A 16,215-nucleotide genomic window follows, 5' to 3' on the forward strand; every position below is an offset into this window, starting at 1 on the left:
AAGACGAGTAAATTTATTGCCATCTAATAGTTTTAGCAGTGAGCGTAAGTTTCAAATTCATTAAATGCGGTGCCCTATTCTTGAAAGTCTCATTTACCTAACTCAAGTGCTTTCCAAGATAACAACACGCAGTTCTTATTTAGTAGTTACCCTCTCCAAAAGGAAATAGTATAGAATTTTTAAAACTACTTTAATAATAAGTTTTAACATACATCTTATATACTTTTTAATAGCATATCACTTTTCTGCTACATTTCTCCCTAATTTGTAAACATATAACCTACCACAACTTATATTTATTCAATAAATTTTCCATATACTGAGTCTTTCTTCATTTTATTTACGAACAACAAGAGTCTGGAAGGAAAAATTCATTGAGTATGTAGTTTATTCATGACAGCTTTGTGTACTGAGTGGTACTCTCATGAATTTATTTACTGCTTAGCCTTTTTTCCTGCCATGGCTAGTAGGCTACTACAAGATCATAGAGAGAAGTTTAATGACTCATTTGAAGCTCATAATCATGTCTACAAGCTTTTAGGAAATTAGAATGTCATCATAATATGCATGGTAATTCATCATATTATGCATAATAAGAACTAGAAATGGCTCTTGTGGTGCTATTTCTGAAGTTGAAAGGCTGGTAAGCACTAAAAGAGTAGCATGACATTCACCATGTTCAAACACCTTTAAACAGAGGCTTAGTAACCACCTTTTGCATATTTCTCCCTCAGGCCTCCTTAGTAAATAAAACTAAAAGATGAAGTTTTGAAAAAAGCTGCCTAACAAAAAAAATAATTCAGGAATATCAATCAGTGTTTATTTTTGTCGTAACACTAAAACTTAATCATGAAACAAATTCTTGGAAGTTTTGAAAAAAGAGCTAGAAAGCCATGATGTTTTTTTTGTTCAGAGCTATCAGAGCACATGAATCTTAGGGGTGTCAAAATAGGAAACCAAGGAAATTAGTTACTATTAGAATTTTACTTCCTCCATGCAAGCTTGATTTGTATATTAAATTTAAGTTTCATATGTTTTAAGATTTATTTAAAACATTTATATTAGCACCTATTGTGTGTTTGTTTGCTATGACTGTTTATTTGATTTTTGTTTGTTTTTCGTTTCATTTATGCTTCAATAGCAAGATATTTTTGTTCATTTTAAGCTCAATTTGCACATTCAACTTAAGTTTTAAGATTCATATATTCCTTTATATTATTACCTGTTGTATGTTTTTTTGTTATAATTGTATATTTAATTTCTGTTAGTTTTGGGTTTCATTTATTCTATAAAAGTAATTTTGGGTTGTTTTGAGTTTGAGATGTTGTAGGTTTCTATTTCTTCTGATGTTAAGTTTAACATGATCTTTACTTTTTTTTTAAGAAAACTTCCTCTTCTGAAAGTTTTTTTCAAATTAGTTTCTGTTCATTCCTGATGGCCAAAGTTTCAAATTTTTCAAAATTCCCTATTCCAGAATAAATAAACAGTTTTGGCAAGAAGTAATAAAATTAAACTGAATTTGATACATAATGATATTGATTGCTGAAACCTCACCAGCTGAAGATTTAGTTTCATCCAGGGCCAGGTTTAAAGCTTTGACGCTTCTAGGCCCAAGCATTTTTGCTGATGCGTTTCTGCAAGATTTTCAGGCGAATCCTTAAAATTTTTGGAATAGCAAAAGCCGCAGGGCTTAGTGGACCTATTGGTAAATCCTGGTTGGGTTTCACTGCAATTTTCAGTCTATTTTCAATGTTGTAATAAGTACAAAAGAAAATATTTGTAATATAATTCGTTTTAATAAAGTATAATAAAATTTGTTTTGGTGAGACAGTAGGTATTATGCTTTTACCATTAGGGAAACATGCAGTAGCCATACTCTTGTTTTTTGTTAAGAATATAGGCCTCTTGAACAGTTTTTGAAAGAGCTAATAAAATATGGTGAATTCCTATGATTTTGGAAAAGAATACCGTTAATAAGCTTTTTTGGTTGAGGGAGGGGCATGGAGGAAGGGCCAGGGTCAGCTCACATGATTTTGGAATAAAATATCGTTAATAGTTTCGTTTTTCTTGGGGGGGGGGGGGGGGTAGTCATGGAGCGAGGGACAGAGGGCGCTTTCCATGATTTATTATTGATAAGTTCTGGGGGAGGGAGGGGCATCGGAACAAGGAAGACCAATGGGTTACCTCCCATAAGTTTTGGGATAAAATATTGCCAATAATTTGTATTTTAAAAAGTGTTTATAATGTAGTTTATAAACACAATAAGGGCTTATAAGTTAGTTTTTGAGATGGGGACCAGACCATGCAGAGAAGGCTAGGGGTGAGCTCCCTTAAGTGCTGGTATAAAATATCGTTCATACGTTTCCTGAGTGGGCTTGAGGGTTTGGTTTATCTGATCTTTGAACTATTTTCGAACCCTCGCATAAGAGCGTTCTATGTCCTCCCCCGACATAATGTATAGCAATTGTTGTATGGCTCTGGGTGAGGGCTGTGTTGACCCTGGAGCTTTTGTTATTCGAACTTTTGACTTACTTTAACAAAATGGCGATCTCGAAAATTTGATAAGATGGATTTGGGGTAAAAAGGTAAGAGGGTTAGCCGTCCTCCGTTCCGTTTTAACTCTTAAAAAGATAACATGAATTTTCCATTTCCAATAGAATGAGCCCCATGACGAAGGTATACGATCAATCCTTCCATAAGAACCTTATATGCCCACGGTGCATAACTTATAACATTTACCCCCGTGCTGTGGGGGGGGGGGGGGTTTGTAAACCCTGGAGCTTTTAATATATGATCTTTGGTCTATTTGGGACAAAATAAAAATCTAAAAATTCGATTGGAAGAATTTTGAGAAAAGAAGGTTGGGGGGGGGGGGGAATAGTTGCCATCAGATTACTTTGGACTCTCAAAAAGGGAACTAAAAATTTGAATTTCTAGGCATTTGAATCCCCCCTGAAGTTCAGCTCTTCCATAAAAACCTTATATGCCTCTGGGCATAACTTACAAGCCTTACCCCTGGCTCTGCGGAGGGTATGTTGACCCCAAAGTATTGTTATCAGATTGTTAGACTTTGGAGAAAAGAGGGTATGTGTGAGGGGGAGGGGAGGGTAGATGTCATCCTTTCACTTTTAACTCTTAAAAAGGGAACTACAAATTGCAGTTTTTAATCAAATGAGCCACCTCTGGATTCTATACGACCACCGCTTACATAAAAGCCTTATATGCCCCCGGTGCATAGTTTACAACACTTATCTACTTGCTGAAAGGGGTTGTGTCAAGACCGGAGTTTTTGTTATTTTATTTTTAAACTATTTTGAACACAATGGCTATCTCAAAATTTTGATTGGATTCGTTTCGGAAAAACGGTCTTGGGGAGGGAGGCTAGTTGCCCTCAGATCACTTTTGACTTTTAAAAAGGGTACTAAAAATTCCAATTTACAATCAATTGAGGTCCCTCTGAAGTTTAAACTGCCATGCCTTCCATAAAAATCTTATATATCCCGCTGGCATAACTTAAAACACTTACCCCTTGGGTCTTGGGCGGGCTGTGTTATCCCTGGAGTTTTGTTATGTGATTTTCGGTCAGTTTAGAACAAAACGGCTACATTAAAATCCGATCGGACGCACTTGGGGAAAATAGGGTTGGTGTGGGGAAGGGATAGTTGCCATCGGATCGCTTTTGTGTCTCTTGAGAACGGAGCTAGAGCTTTGAATATCTAATCATTTGGGTCTCCTCTGAAGTTTATACGACCATCTCTCCCATAAAACCTTATATGCCACCAGGGCACAAGAACATTCCCTTAGTTCCTCCGCACTCTGGGGGATATGTTGACCCTGAAGTTTTTGTTATTTTATCATTTGACTTTTTAAAAGAAAATAGCTATCTCAAATCCATCGGATGCACTTAAGGAAAAGAGGGTGTAGGGGGGGTGGAAGATGTTCTACGATCACTTTTCACTCTTAAAAAGATAACTAGAACTTTCAGTTTCCAATTAAATGAGCTGACTCTGAACTTTATACAACAACACCTTATATAAAAATCTTATGTACCCCGGGGCATAACTTAAAACACTTACCACTGGGATCCGGGGCGTTTTGTCGACCCTGAGTTTTTGTTATCTGATGTGTGAACTATTTTCATAAAATGGCTATCTAAAATTTTTTAAAGATGGATTTGGGGAAAAAAGGGGGTGGGACGGAGGGCTAGTTGACCTCCAACCTCTTTTGACTATGGAAAAGGGAACTAGAACTTTGAATTTCCAATCAAATGAATCCCTTCTGAAGTTCAAAATTTTGATCGGATGCATTTGGGGGAAAGATGGGGAGGGGGATATGTACCCACCGATCACTTTTGATGACTCTTAAAAAGGTAAATACTACCACTACTACTACTAATAACTCAATGCATCACCAAGCCGCCTGAGGCCAACACAGCTACGCACGCTCCTCCTCCAACCTAATCTATTTAAAGCCTCCCTCTTTACACCCTCCCAGGAAGTTCCCATTTCCTTTAAATCCTTATTTATGACATCCTCCCAACCCATACAAGGACGACCTGCTTTCCGTTTAGCCCCAGACGGTTGGCCAAAAAAGACAATCTTCGGTAATCTGTCATCCTTCATCCGTAGAACGTGGCCTAGCCATCTCAACCTTTCTTTCATTATAGCCCCAGAAAGCGGGATTGAACCACACCTTTCGTACAACCTACTGTTTGAAATACGGTCAGTCAGCCGGGTACCCAGAACAATCCGTAGGCAATTTCTCTGGAAAACATCTAGTAAATTTTCATCTGCTTTTCGGAGTGTCCATGCTTCAGAGCCATATTTGACCACTGTCATCACTGTAGCTTCCAATATTCTAATCTTGGTTTGTAGGCTTATCTTTCTATTCTTCCAAACTTTTTTTTAACTGTGAAAAAACACCCTGAGCTTTAGCTATTCTACTTTTAACATCTTCACTGCTCCCACCATCTTTACTAATAATACTACCAAGGTAACTGAAGCTCCCAACCTGATCAATCTTTTCGTTACCTAAGGTCACCTGTTCATCTTCACTTATTCCTAGCCTTAGTGACTTAGTCTTCTTAACATTAATTTTCAAGCCTATTTTAGCACCCTGAACTCGTAAAACCTCTAAAAATTCATTCATTTTGCTCACACTTTCATCTAATATGCTTAAATCATCAGCATAATCTAAGTCCAGGAGCGTTCTTCCTCCCCATTTGATTCCATGGTCTCCAATTGCCTTTCCTATGCTCCTTAAGACGAAGTCCATCAAAATGATCCATATAAAGGGGGATAGAACACAACCCTGCTTAACTCCTGATTTAATACAAAACCAGTTGCTAACCTCATTTCCTACCTTAACCGCAGCAGTATTATTCTCGTACATAGCGCAAATCACTTTAATGTATTTTTCTGGTATACCATATAACGATAAGACCTTTGTTAACGCTGTTCTATCAACAGAATCGAAGGCTTGCTCATAATCGATAAAACTAAGGACCAAAGGTGTTTGACAACGAAGGGACTTCTCAATTATTAACCTAAGAGTGAAAACATGGTCGACACATCCTCTACCTTTTCTAAAACCGCATTGTTCTTCCCTTAAAACTTTGTCTACAGCACGTCTCAGTCTAAAAAGTATCATATTACTCAGTAATTTGCTACCTACAGAGACCAGACTAATGCCTCGATAATTACGACATTCACTCTTGTCACCTTTCTTATACAGTGGTTTAATTAAGGTTTTCCTAAAATCATTGGGTACCTCCCCTTTTTCAAAAATCATGTTCATAATCTTCAGTAGCTTATTCCTAACCTCAGAGCCACCATATTTAAGGAACTCATTAATCATACTATCAGCACCTGGGGCCTTATTATTTTTTAATCCTTCTAGTACTGTCGCTAATTCTTCCTCACTAAACAAACCCTCCTTCACATCCAAGGTATCACAAACTTTTTCATTTTCATCTATATCTTTTCCTGCAACTGTATCCCGGTTCAGCACATTCTCAAAATGCTCCACCCATCTTGCTTTAACTTTTTCCTTATCACTAATTGTGGCCCCATTTCTATCTTTAACTGGGACTAGTCCGGATCGGCTACTCCCTTTCAATTTATTAACATGCCAGTATAATATTTTACTATTATGCCGTCTAGCCGCATCTTCCAGATCCTCAGCAATTTTATCCATCGCCTCCATTTCACATCTCCTTAGTTCATATTTTAATGCTTTCTCCGCTTTCTTTACATTCCTTTTGTTTTCATACGACCTATCGCTCAGATAATTCTTATTTAAACCCCTTCTACTCTCTATTAAACCTAAAGCTTTTTCACTAATATTCCTAGTTGCTGTCTTAGCACTCTTCCCTAGGACACCATCAGCAACTTCACAAATTGTTTTTCTGAAATTATTCCATCCATCTTCCACATTGTCAAATTTTAAACCCTCAAGTCCAGTACTCAACTGTTCCTGGATTTTTTTTCTCAAATTTTCATCCTGAAGTCTACCAACATCATAACTTTCCGGGAGGGAGTTACTCTTCCGAAATTTCAGCTTTAAATTAACCTTAGACACTACTAGATGGTGATCTTTACTTTTAACATCAATAACGGCACTCCTATACACCCTAGTATCTTGTATTGATCCTGCTAGTCTTCTGTTTACAATAACATAATCAATAAGGTTTGCTTTCTTACCATCACGTGAATACCATGTCAACTTATGGGCCATTTTGTGACCAAACACCGTAATGGTTATAACTAGGTTGTTATACCTACAAAATTGCAAAAGCCTATAGCCATTACTGTTTTCTTTTCCTACACCAAAATTACCTAGGCTAGGATACCATCTATCCCTATTTCTACCAACCTGGGCATTAAAATCTCCTAGCAAAAACACCATATTTCTACCTGGTACCCTGTCTATTTGCTCCTGTAACTGTAAGTAAAATTCATCTGAGTCACTAGTATTTCCATCAATTGGTTCAATGGGGGCATATACTACTATAACTGATACCCTAAACTTTTTAGTCATAAAATGAGCAATTAGTATTCTATTATTAATACCTTCCCAGCCTAAACAAGACTTAGCAGCTTCCTTATTCATCATGAGCCCTACTCCCTGTCTATGTACCCCATCCTTTCTTCCTGAGTAAACAAATTCTATGTCACCTAATTTCATGCTTCCTACCCCTGGGATATGAGTTTCTGAAACTCCTAATAAATCCAGTTCGAGCCGTCTGAATTCGTCAGTCAAAATATCGATGCGATAGACATTTTTTAACGTCGTAACATTCCAAGTTCCAATTTTCATGTTCTTTAAATCTTTGAAATTATTTTGGCCTCAAGAAAAGCAGTGATCCCGGATACCAGTGCAGGATGGGGACCAACATATCTTCTCAAGTCTACACCGAAGCGCTTAAGCCGGCTTAGAACCGGACAGCAAGAAGTCCCTGGGACCTCCAGTAAGTTGGAGGCTTTGTGCAATCCTGGGCCCATCTTGGTCACAACATGGTTTTCAGCACTTGGCGATGCTCTTCTATCAACAAGAGTCGAAATCCTGCACAGACAGTCCCAAGCCTATTACCTCCGACTCATTATATATTCATGCCTACAAATATTATGCTACTACGGGGAGGCAGCCCATAGTAGATAAATTAGCTAGGAAGAGGTTTTTCAGCCCGAAAACGCCCATCAGAACAAACCAAGCCCGGAAAATTATCCAATAATCAGAATCCCGTACGAGTGCTGTGTTGTTTACTAGGCTATAATTTCCTCGAGGGGCGCCACTCCTCAAGTGGGAAAAATTGACCGCAAGTTTCCCAGTCGTGCAGGTACCCCGAAAGGGTCGAGGCAGCCCTTTACAGAGGCCGTTGTCCATAAATCTGGATCTTACGCCCTGCCGCAGTTGTCCTCCTATAGAGGATCCTCCCACGATGGTGTTCTGCTTCACCATGCAATTTAACCCATTACTGGGAGAAGGTTTGTAACTCATCTGACGCGTGAACACGGCAGTTGGCCCTGCTGAGTGTACATTTGAGGGGCCTTCTTCCTCCTCCACCTGAAATTATGACCCCCAGGGGAGGGTTTCCCAGTTTCTATTATGGGCCCCAATGGGACAAGGTCCTACTTGGTCTAAGCCTCCTATGGAGCTACTCTACCTATCTATAGGGCTTTCCCCTATCTGTTGTCCTCCACAAAAATCTAGCATGATTATCTAATAATTTTACTAACTAATGCAACTAATAAATAGTTGCAGTAAATTGCAACTTTACTTTAATTTAGACTATGCAACGTCTTCGAGAATTTCCATTGCACTGTTCTTAATATTTCATCTGCACTTTTCGAGCAATGACATGTCATCTACAAATTTCGATTGATCGGCTAATTCATTAGCAAGATGGTTAGTCATTACTAAAAATAGTAAAGGACCTAAAATCTTACCCTGCGGAACTCCGCAAGAAATATGTGTGTTTTTTTGAATCCATATAAAAACGTACAAAAAAACTAAGATATTAGCAAAGTTTTTCTATGACGTAAAAAACGACAAAACTGTAAATGAGAGAAAACAGAGCGCAATAAACCGAGATTAACTCCCATTTCAACAACGTCATAAGCATACTATGACAAAGCACTAGAAATCCCTCTGACTCCCCCAAAGAGATCAGAATAATGTATCTAGAACTTGTGTGTATTATTCTCATCAAGTTTCATCTTGATCACTCCACTCTAAGTATTTTTCCTGGTTTCCAAGATTTCCGTTTCTCCCATCCACCTCCCATTGTCCCAAATTCGATTCAAATTGAAAATGGAGCATCTGAGACATGACATCTTTCTATATATCAAGTTTCATTAGGATCCAATAACCCATTCATGAGATAAACATACCTCACTTTTCATGATTTCCCCTCCCTCCACCCCCTCCTAGATGGTCGAACCGGGGAAACAACTATTATAAAGTCAGTTTGTGCAAGTCCCTGACACGCCTGCCAATTTTCATCATCCTAGCACATCCAGTAGCACCAAAGTTGCTAAAGCACCAGAAATCCCCCCAACTCCCCCAAAGAGAGCAGATCCAGTCCAGTTATGTCAATCACGTATCTAGGACTCGTGCTTATTCTTCTCATCAAATTTCATCCTGGTCTCTCCACTCTAAGCATTTTTCAAGACTTCCAGTTTCCCCCTCCAACTCCCCCTAATGTCACTGGATCTGGTGGGCATTTAAACAAGAGCTGTGAGACATGAGGTCCTTCTAAATACCAAATTTTATTAAGATCTGAAACCCATTTGTGAGTTAAAAATTTCTGATTTTTTCTATTTTTTTCCGAATTAACCATCCTTCCACCCCCCCCCCACAAGGTCAAATTGGGGAAGCAACTGTTTCTAGTTTAACCTGGTCTAGTCTCTGATATGCCTGCCAACTTTCAGTGATTGCTATATTGATCACATATCTAGTTTTGGATTTTCTTCATGTAAAATTTGGGATGGTCCAAGATTTGAACCTATTACCTCTTGCACCCTAAGTGAGAATCATACCCCTAGTCTAGCAAGCCACACTTAATAAGAACAATAATTTGTTTTAACAGCAAATAAAATCCTTCTAAACTATCTCGTTCACTTGCTCCCCTCCAGATGGTCAAATTGGGGAATAGACTATTTTTAATTTAATCTGTTCTGGTCCCTGATGTGCCTGCCAACTTTCAGAAACTTCAATTTCCAATCAAATAAGCCACCTCTGATTTTTATACGACATCCCCTTACAAGTCTTATCTGCCCCGGGGCATAACATAAAACGCTTCCCCTGGGCTCTGGGGGGGTTGTTGTATCCTGAGTTATTGCTATTTGATCTTTGAGATATTTTGAACTAAACGGCTATCTTAAAATTTTGATCAACTGTGTTTGGGGAAAAAGGGGCCTTGAGGAGGTGGGCTATTTCCCCTCCGATCACTTTTGACTCTCAAAAAGAGCAATAGAACTTCTGATTTAAAATCGAATGAGTCTCCTCCGAAATTTATGCTACTACCCCTTCCATAAAAACCTTTTATGCCTCAGGGGCATAATTTACGACATCGCCCCCAGGATCTCATGGGCTATGCTATCTCTGGAGCCGTTGTTACATGATCTTTGGTCTATTTTGAAAAAAATAGCTATGTAAAAAAATCGATCAAATGCATTTGGGGAAAAATGGATGGTGGGTGGGGGGGATCTAGTTGCTATCAGATCACTTTGGACTTTTAAAAAGGAAAATAGAACTTTCAATTTCAAATCATTTTTGTCCTCTCTGAGGTATTTACGACCACTTCTTCCATGAAAACTTTACATGCCCCCAAAGCATAAATTACAATCCTTCCATGGACTCGGGGGGAGGGGGTATATTGGCCCCTTTGTTTTGTTATCTCATCGTTGGAATATTTCAAGCAAACTGGCAATCTAAAAATTTTTACCTTCAATTTTGAAACTTTTATTCTAAGCAAATGAGCCTTCTATGAAGTTTATACGAGTATCCCTTCTATAAGAACCAAGTACCAGGACATAACTTACAACGCCTGCACCTGGACCCTAGGGGTTTTGTCTACACCGGGGTTTTTGTTATATGATCTTTGAACTGTTCTTAACAAAATGGCTGTCTCAAGAGCATGGGGAAAATTACACACCCTTGACGAATACCAGACATGATCTTGAAAAATCTGGTTATACCGTTTTTGGTCTTCACGTAACATTTAAATTCTTCATGAAGCGCTGTAATCATATCTACTATTTTCTTCGGAATTCCGTAGTATTTCAGAACTCTCAACAAGAAATCTCGGTCAACGAAGTTAAATACCTTTTCAAAGTCAATCAATAGGAGGTGGAGCTTTTTGTCCCATTCTTTTGATTCTTCAACGAGCATTCTCAGTACAGGTATTATATCAGAACATGATCTCCCAGTTCTGAAATCATGCTGCTCTTCTCGTAGAACTGCGTCTGTAGCTTTTCACAGACGCTGAAAAGTGACGGAGGCTGATAGTTTGGATGAGACTGGGAAAAATTGATGCCTCTCTAGTTATGTTAGTTCATCAAGCCCCCCTTTTTGAAGAGTTTGACAATAATGCCTCTGCTCCAATTTCTTGTGACCTTCCCTAAGGTCCATATTTTGGTGCTGAAGAAGAGCCAAACGGATATAAAGTGACTAATTGAGTACTTCAGGATTTCTGCTGGAATGCCATCAATACCCAGGACTCTTTCACTTTTTAACTTTTTTGCTGCATGCATGATCTCATCAACAATCGTAGGAACTGTATCCTCCGGAGGATCTTAACGTGATGGTAAGACAGCAACACAAGGTATCAGCAAAAGTTGAAATCCTGCACACACAATCTCAAACTTATCACATCCTGCTCATTATATGTCCATGCCTGCAAATATTATGCTACTACGGTGAGGTGACCCATAGTAGATAAATTAGCTAGGAAGAGATTTTTTAGCCTGGAAATGCCGACCAAAATAGACCAAGCCAAGAAGAATTGCCCATGAATCAGAATCCTGTGTTGATGGTGTGTCGTTTATTTCAATGCAGTAACTCTTTTATGAAGTTAAATAGAAAAAATAAGTTTTTCAATTAAAAGTAAGGACCTACACTAAAACTTTAAGTAAACGAAATTTTTGAATATATGAAGGGGCTTCTCCGTCTTAAACCCCTCTCTCTTTACGCTAAAGTTTGACTTTTTCCCTAATTCCTTGAGAAAGACTTCATAAACAGTAGGGCCGTTTGATTAGAATTAAAAAAACTTTGTCAAAGCAATAGAGACGCTAGTTTACTGATCAAGGGATTTAGGAGGGTGCAGCCGTACTCATATATGGACTAGTTTTGGTCTTTTTCAATGTTGATCTGTATATTAAGTAGAAAAAACGTATTTTTAAAAATACGTTTAAACAGAAAATCAATTTCTCTTTAATAATCAAATCATGCCAGAAAATACGGCACCTTCAAGTTGGTTCCAGGCACCATCCCCTTTCCCAACTCTGCACCCACTGACACTCTTTCATAACAGGTGACTGCAAATTGAAAATAAAAATTGTTATTCTTATTAAACAGCCATTGTGTTCCAGGAGTCGTTCTTAAGGAATTGGGACAAACAGCAAATCTTAGCACAAAGAGCAAGGTCTTGAGGAGGGGGAAACCTCTTTCATATGCATAATAGTTTCTGTCCGTTTAAGTTTTGATTTTGCTCCTTACTGTCAGTTGAAGAAACTTTTTTATAATTTAATTCATGATGTCTTTTGAAATCACGGAGAAATCCGTCTCCCCCTCCATGAAAAATTCCTTCACCCTCGGAAAAAATCAACTGTTGAAAGTTGTTTTCGCATGAAAACGCACTCTCTCCTTTCCAGGGGAAATCTTTCAAGACAATTCCATTCTAGCTAAAAATTCCACCCAGAAAGTTTCTTGCAGATGATCTGGGTGACAAATTTTTCTTAGCACACTTTCATTTGAAAAAGACTTTAATTTCTAATTGTTTTGAAATCATGCCGGTAATCTCCTTCTCGGTGCAAAAGTTTCACAGCAAAAAAGTAGGAAAAGGTTTCCCAGAAAAGCTGTTTAGGGGTTGGGTACAAAAGTAACTTAAAAAACGCATCAAAAATGTGAAATTGAAAATCTACTCCCTTACGATTTCTAGAAATATTTCAGGTCTACGCTGTTTATATGAAAGTAAAGAATCACACTAAACCCCAAAATGAGCAGGATTTAATCCATAGAGAAGGAGGACTATCCATTCCTCATTTACACTTCCAATTCAAGGTCGCAGAAAGTTCGGAGTTTGCTCATTAGATTAGAAATTGAGAATTCTAGTCCTTTGCGTGGGGGTAGAATTTTTCCGGAGGAGTCCGTGGATGTCTTTTTTCTTGGGGGTATTTTCCACGAGGGTATTTTCTACAGGGGTGGGTATTTTCTAAGGGGGTTAACGCCAGCCACCGAAAAAGGACAAGTAAAGATAAAAAAAAAGAACGCTAATTTTCTTTAATAAAAAATAGGCGTCAAACAAGTGATGTTTAATTCCGATAAAAACCAGTAAAGAATATAAACGTCTAACAATAAGAAAAAAGGGATTGCAACTAATATTGTGAAGAAGAGAAGGTGAAATTTAGAAGATTCGTCTCTAAAACTAAAAGTAATTGGAATCTAATCTGTGTTAGGCTGGGCTCTTATCACCTGGATTTGATTGGAGTAGCCTAAATACAATTGTTTGTTTTTTTGTCCAGGAGGGATGCGGGTAATTTTTTTTTTTGGTTTTACTTTTAAAAAATGTTGTTTCTAGTTTTCTTACATCTTCTTGCATTATTCTTGTTGTTCCATTCTTCTGGTTTCGCATTGCTTTTGGTTTTATTCTATTGTTGTATTGATATAAATGAATAAATAAATCTTAAGACGAGTATAGTTTAAATTGAATATGCAAATCAATCTTTAAACGAACACAATATTTTACTATTATAGCCTAAATGAAACCAAAAACGATCAGAAACTAAATAAACAATCATAGCAATAAACATACATGTATTAATATAAATGAATAAATAAACCTTAAAACGAATTAAGCTTTGATTAAACATGCGAATCAAGATTGAAACGAACAAAAATCAATTCAAAAAAGAGTATGAGTAGTACCTTCTTCCCTTAAAAGTTTAAAACCTACTGCATCATTGGCGCTTTATTACAAACATTTTCTTACACACTTATTACAAATTTGAAAATAAAATGAAACTACAGTAAAATCTAATTTTGAACTGACGGGCTTTTTAGCAGTTGATACCATTTTGTTGTTGTTGTTGTTTGGGGTTTGACGCGTTCGACCAATAGGTCATATGCGTTCGTATCACTCAGTTATTCTGTGCCTTCTATAATCACTAGCTTGCTTGGTGGTCACTTCAGTCAGTATTCACTGAGCCAGAACAGTATCGCTTGACTTGCTAATGGAGGGGGGTTATTTGCCTGCAGCAACTGCCTGCGTTGAAAAACGGGAATCACAATACTGCAACTATGCATTGTCAAACAGCAATTAAAATACATGTACAACACAATAATAAAAAGTAATACAATTTTTACACATTATAACCAATATCAACACAACCAAATGTCGATAAAATATATCTAAAATGATAAATAGGGAAATTCTAAAATCCTATTGAACAGGTTAAAAAAAAAAAAAAAAAAAAAAAAAAAAAAAAAAAAAAAAAAAAATAAATAAAAAAAAAATAGGGAATGAACCAAACCAGTAGTCTTAACAAATCTACCTAATAGGTTGTGCTTAGTTTTTTAGCCCAAGGAGGAGACGTGTGATGTCCCAGAACAGAACGCATTGTGAATGCACTAAATGCCTTCTTACAGCAATTTCTTAGTACTTCTCTCTCTTTTTCGTATTTTCTACAGTTAAAGATGATGTGACGTATATCTTCATACACTCCACAAGTGTCACAGTTGGGAGTGATACCATTTTATGTCAAGTATTTAGTTTAACCTTATTTCTTCCCAAGACCGTTCACGACAAATTTAGTTCCCCTACAAACAAGAATTTAGCTACTGTCTCCTTTCCTAACTTTAAAAATATAAAGCCTACTGCGTCATTGGTGCTTCACTGAAAGCGAATTATATTACAAATACTCTCTTTTCCAGCTATTACAGCATTAAAATGAAAATACATATTACGTTATACAAATTTTACTTAATCAATTTTATCTATTATAAAAAGAATTATACTTTTTCCAATTGGAATTAAACCTTTAGCCTCCTTAAAGTATATTAAACGCTAAATGCACATTAAGTGCATTCAATACCTTGTGTCAATTAAATGTTTCTCGTACTATAAAAGTATTACTTTCAGATGCCTACTGGTACAGAAATTTTAGCCCGCTACGCCACTAACGCGTGTGGGCGGTTCTGACAGACAACAAGCTGAACGTAATCGATGAAATCAGGTTCCAATCCGGGTTACCATAACTGAAATAGATTAACAAGTCCAGCCCTTGACAAACTAGTGAGACCCTCAACTTCATTGCTGCGCTGAATACTGTCAAAGAAAGTATACGAGGAAATGATGTCGATGGATAGCATACTATAAGTTTTGTTTTCCTCGTTTCGCTAAGAAGCGGACAGAATTAAATGATTTTATAGACTGTTTAGCTTTTGGTACAGATATTCCGGCTTCGAAGAGATGACGAGTGGTACATAAATGAACACAGTCCTACATTACTAATAGCTAATCAAGCAAACATTGGTGTAAAGGTTTAATATATTGGCCATTTCGGTTCCAAACTGCCATATTACAATACGGACAAATTTTCAAATGGGGATAAATCTGTTTATAGAGAAGGTGAAAAAAAAGAAAGAAAAACAAGTACAGAAGTCCAGATATTTCGATCACATATACAGCAACCGTCATCAGTAGCATTACTAAAATAAAAAAAAATTGAAACTAGTATTTTTATACGTAAAAAATGAATAGCTTTTTGGATCGAAGAGTTATGAAATGACCAGAATTTATTTGTGTATCAAAATGATAGTTTCAATTATATTATTTTAGTAATGCTACTGATGACGGTCGCTTGTACATTTGATCGAAATATCTGGTCTCTTGTACCTGTTTTTCACTGTCTAAATATAGATTTATTCCCATTTGAAAATTTATTTGTTCCTCATACAACAGTAGTGTGTTTTAAGAAAAGAATACCTAGTTTAAGGTGTTACGTCGAAGATACATTACCGATTACTTGACTAAATCAGAGAGTGCCGAAGTAGATGTTAAGTGGGTATCTACTGGGTGTATTTTCCATCTCTAAAAGGAACTATGCGTTCCCCTTCAACAAAATTTAGAGGTATAATTTTTCAATTTGTTGTATGTTATAGATTTTTAATTTTCGCCTATTTCGAAGTAAACCCATTCGTAATGCCTGGACGGAAATTTCCCATGACTATTAAACTTACAACAACTCTTTCACAATCGTGAAAGAGACAAATATTGATTAATATAATGCTTTTTTTCTGCATTAACAGTAAATTTGTGCATTAGCAGTAAATTTCTGTCAATAATACGAAAACGTTAAGCACTCTGCCAAATCCATTTCTATGTTATTTTGAGTAACTCCTGTGAAAATAAACTATTTCCGCTTTGGAAATCATCCTGAATCGATCATGTCACATTTTGATAGAAGGATTTAGCAGAGGCAGGTGTCACCTTAA

General features: G+C 37.1%; 1 long non-coding RNA gene across 1 annotated transcript; it reads left to right on the forward strand.

Moving 5' to 3' along the window:
- The first annotated feature begins 59 nt into the window (after positions 1–59).
- On the forward strand, positions 60–15,158 carry LOC136028165 (uncharacterized). Its single transcript, XR_010617754.1, has 2 exons — positions 60–168; positions 14,861–15,158. It is a non-coding gene; the product is annotated as an uncharacterized LOC136028165 (long non-coding RNA).
- The last annotated feature ends 1,057 nt before the right edge of the window (positions 15,159–16,215 follow it).

The sequence above is a fragment of the Artemia franciscana genome, chromosome 6 (genome assembly GCF_032884065.1).
Source record: "Artemia franciscana chromosome 6, ASM3288406v1, whole genome shotgun sequence".
In the NCBI taxonomy this organism is placed as follows: domain Eukaryota; kingdom Metazoa; phylum Arthropoda; class Branchiopoda; order Anostraca; family Artemiidae; genus Artemia; species Artemia franciscana.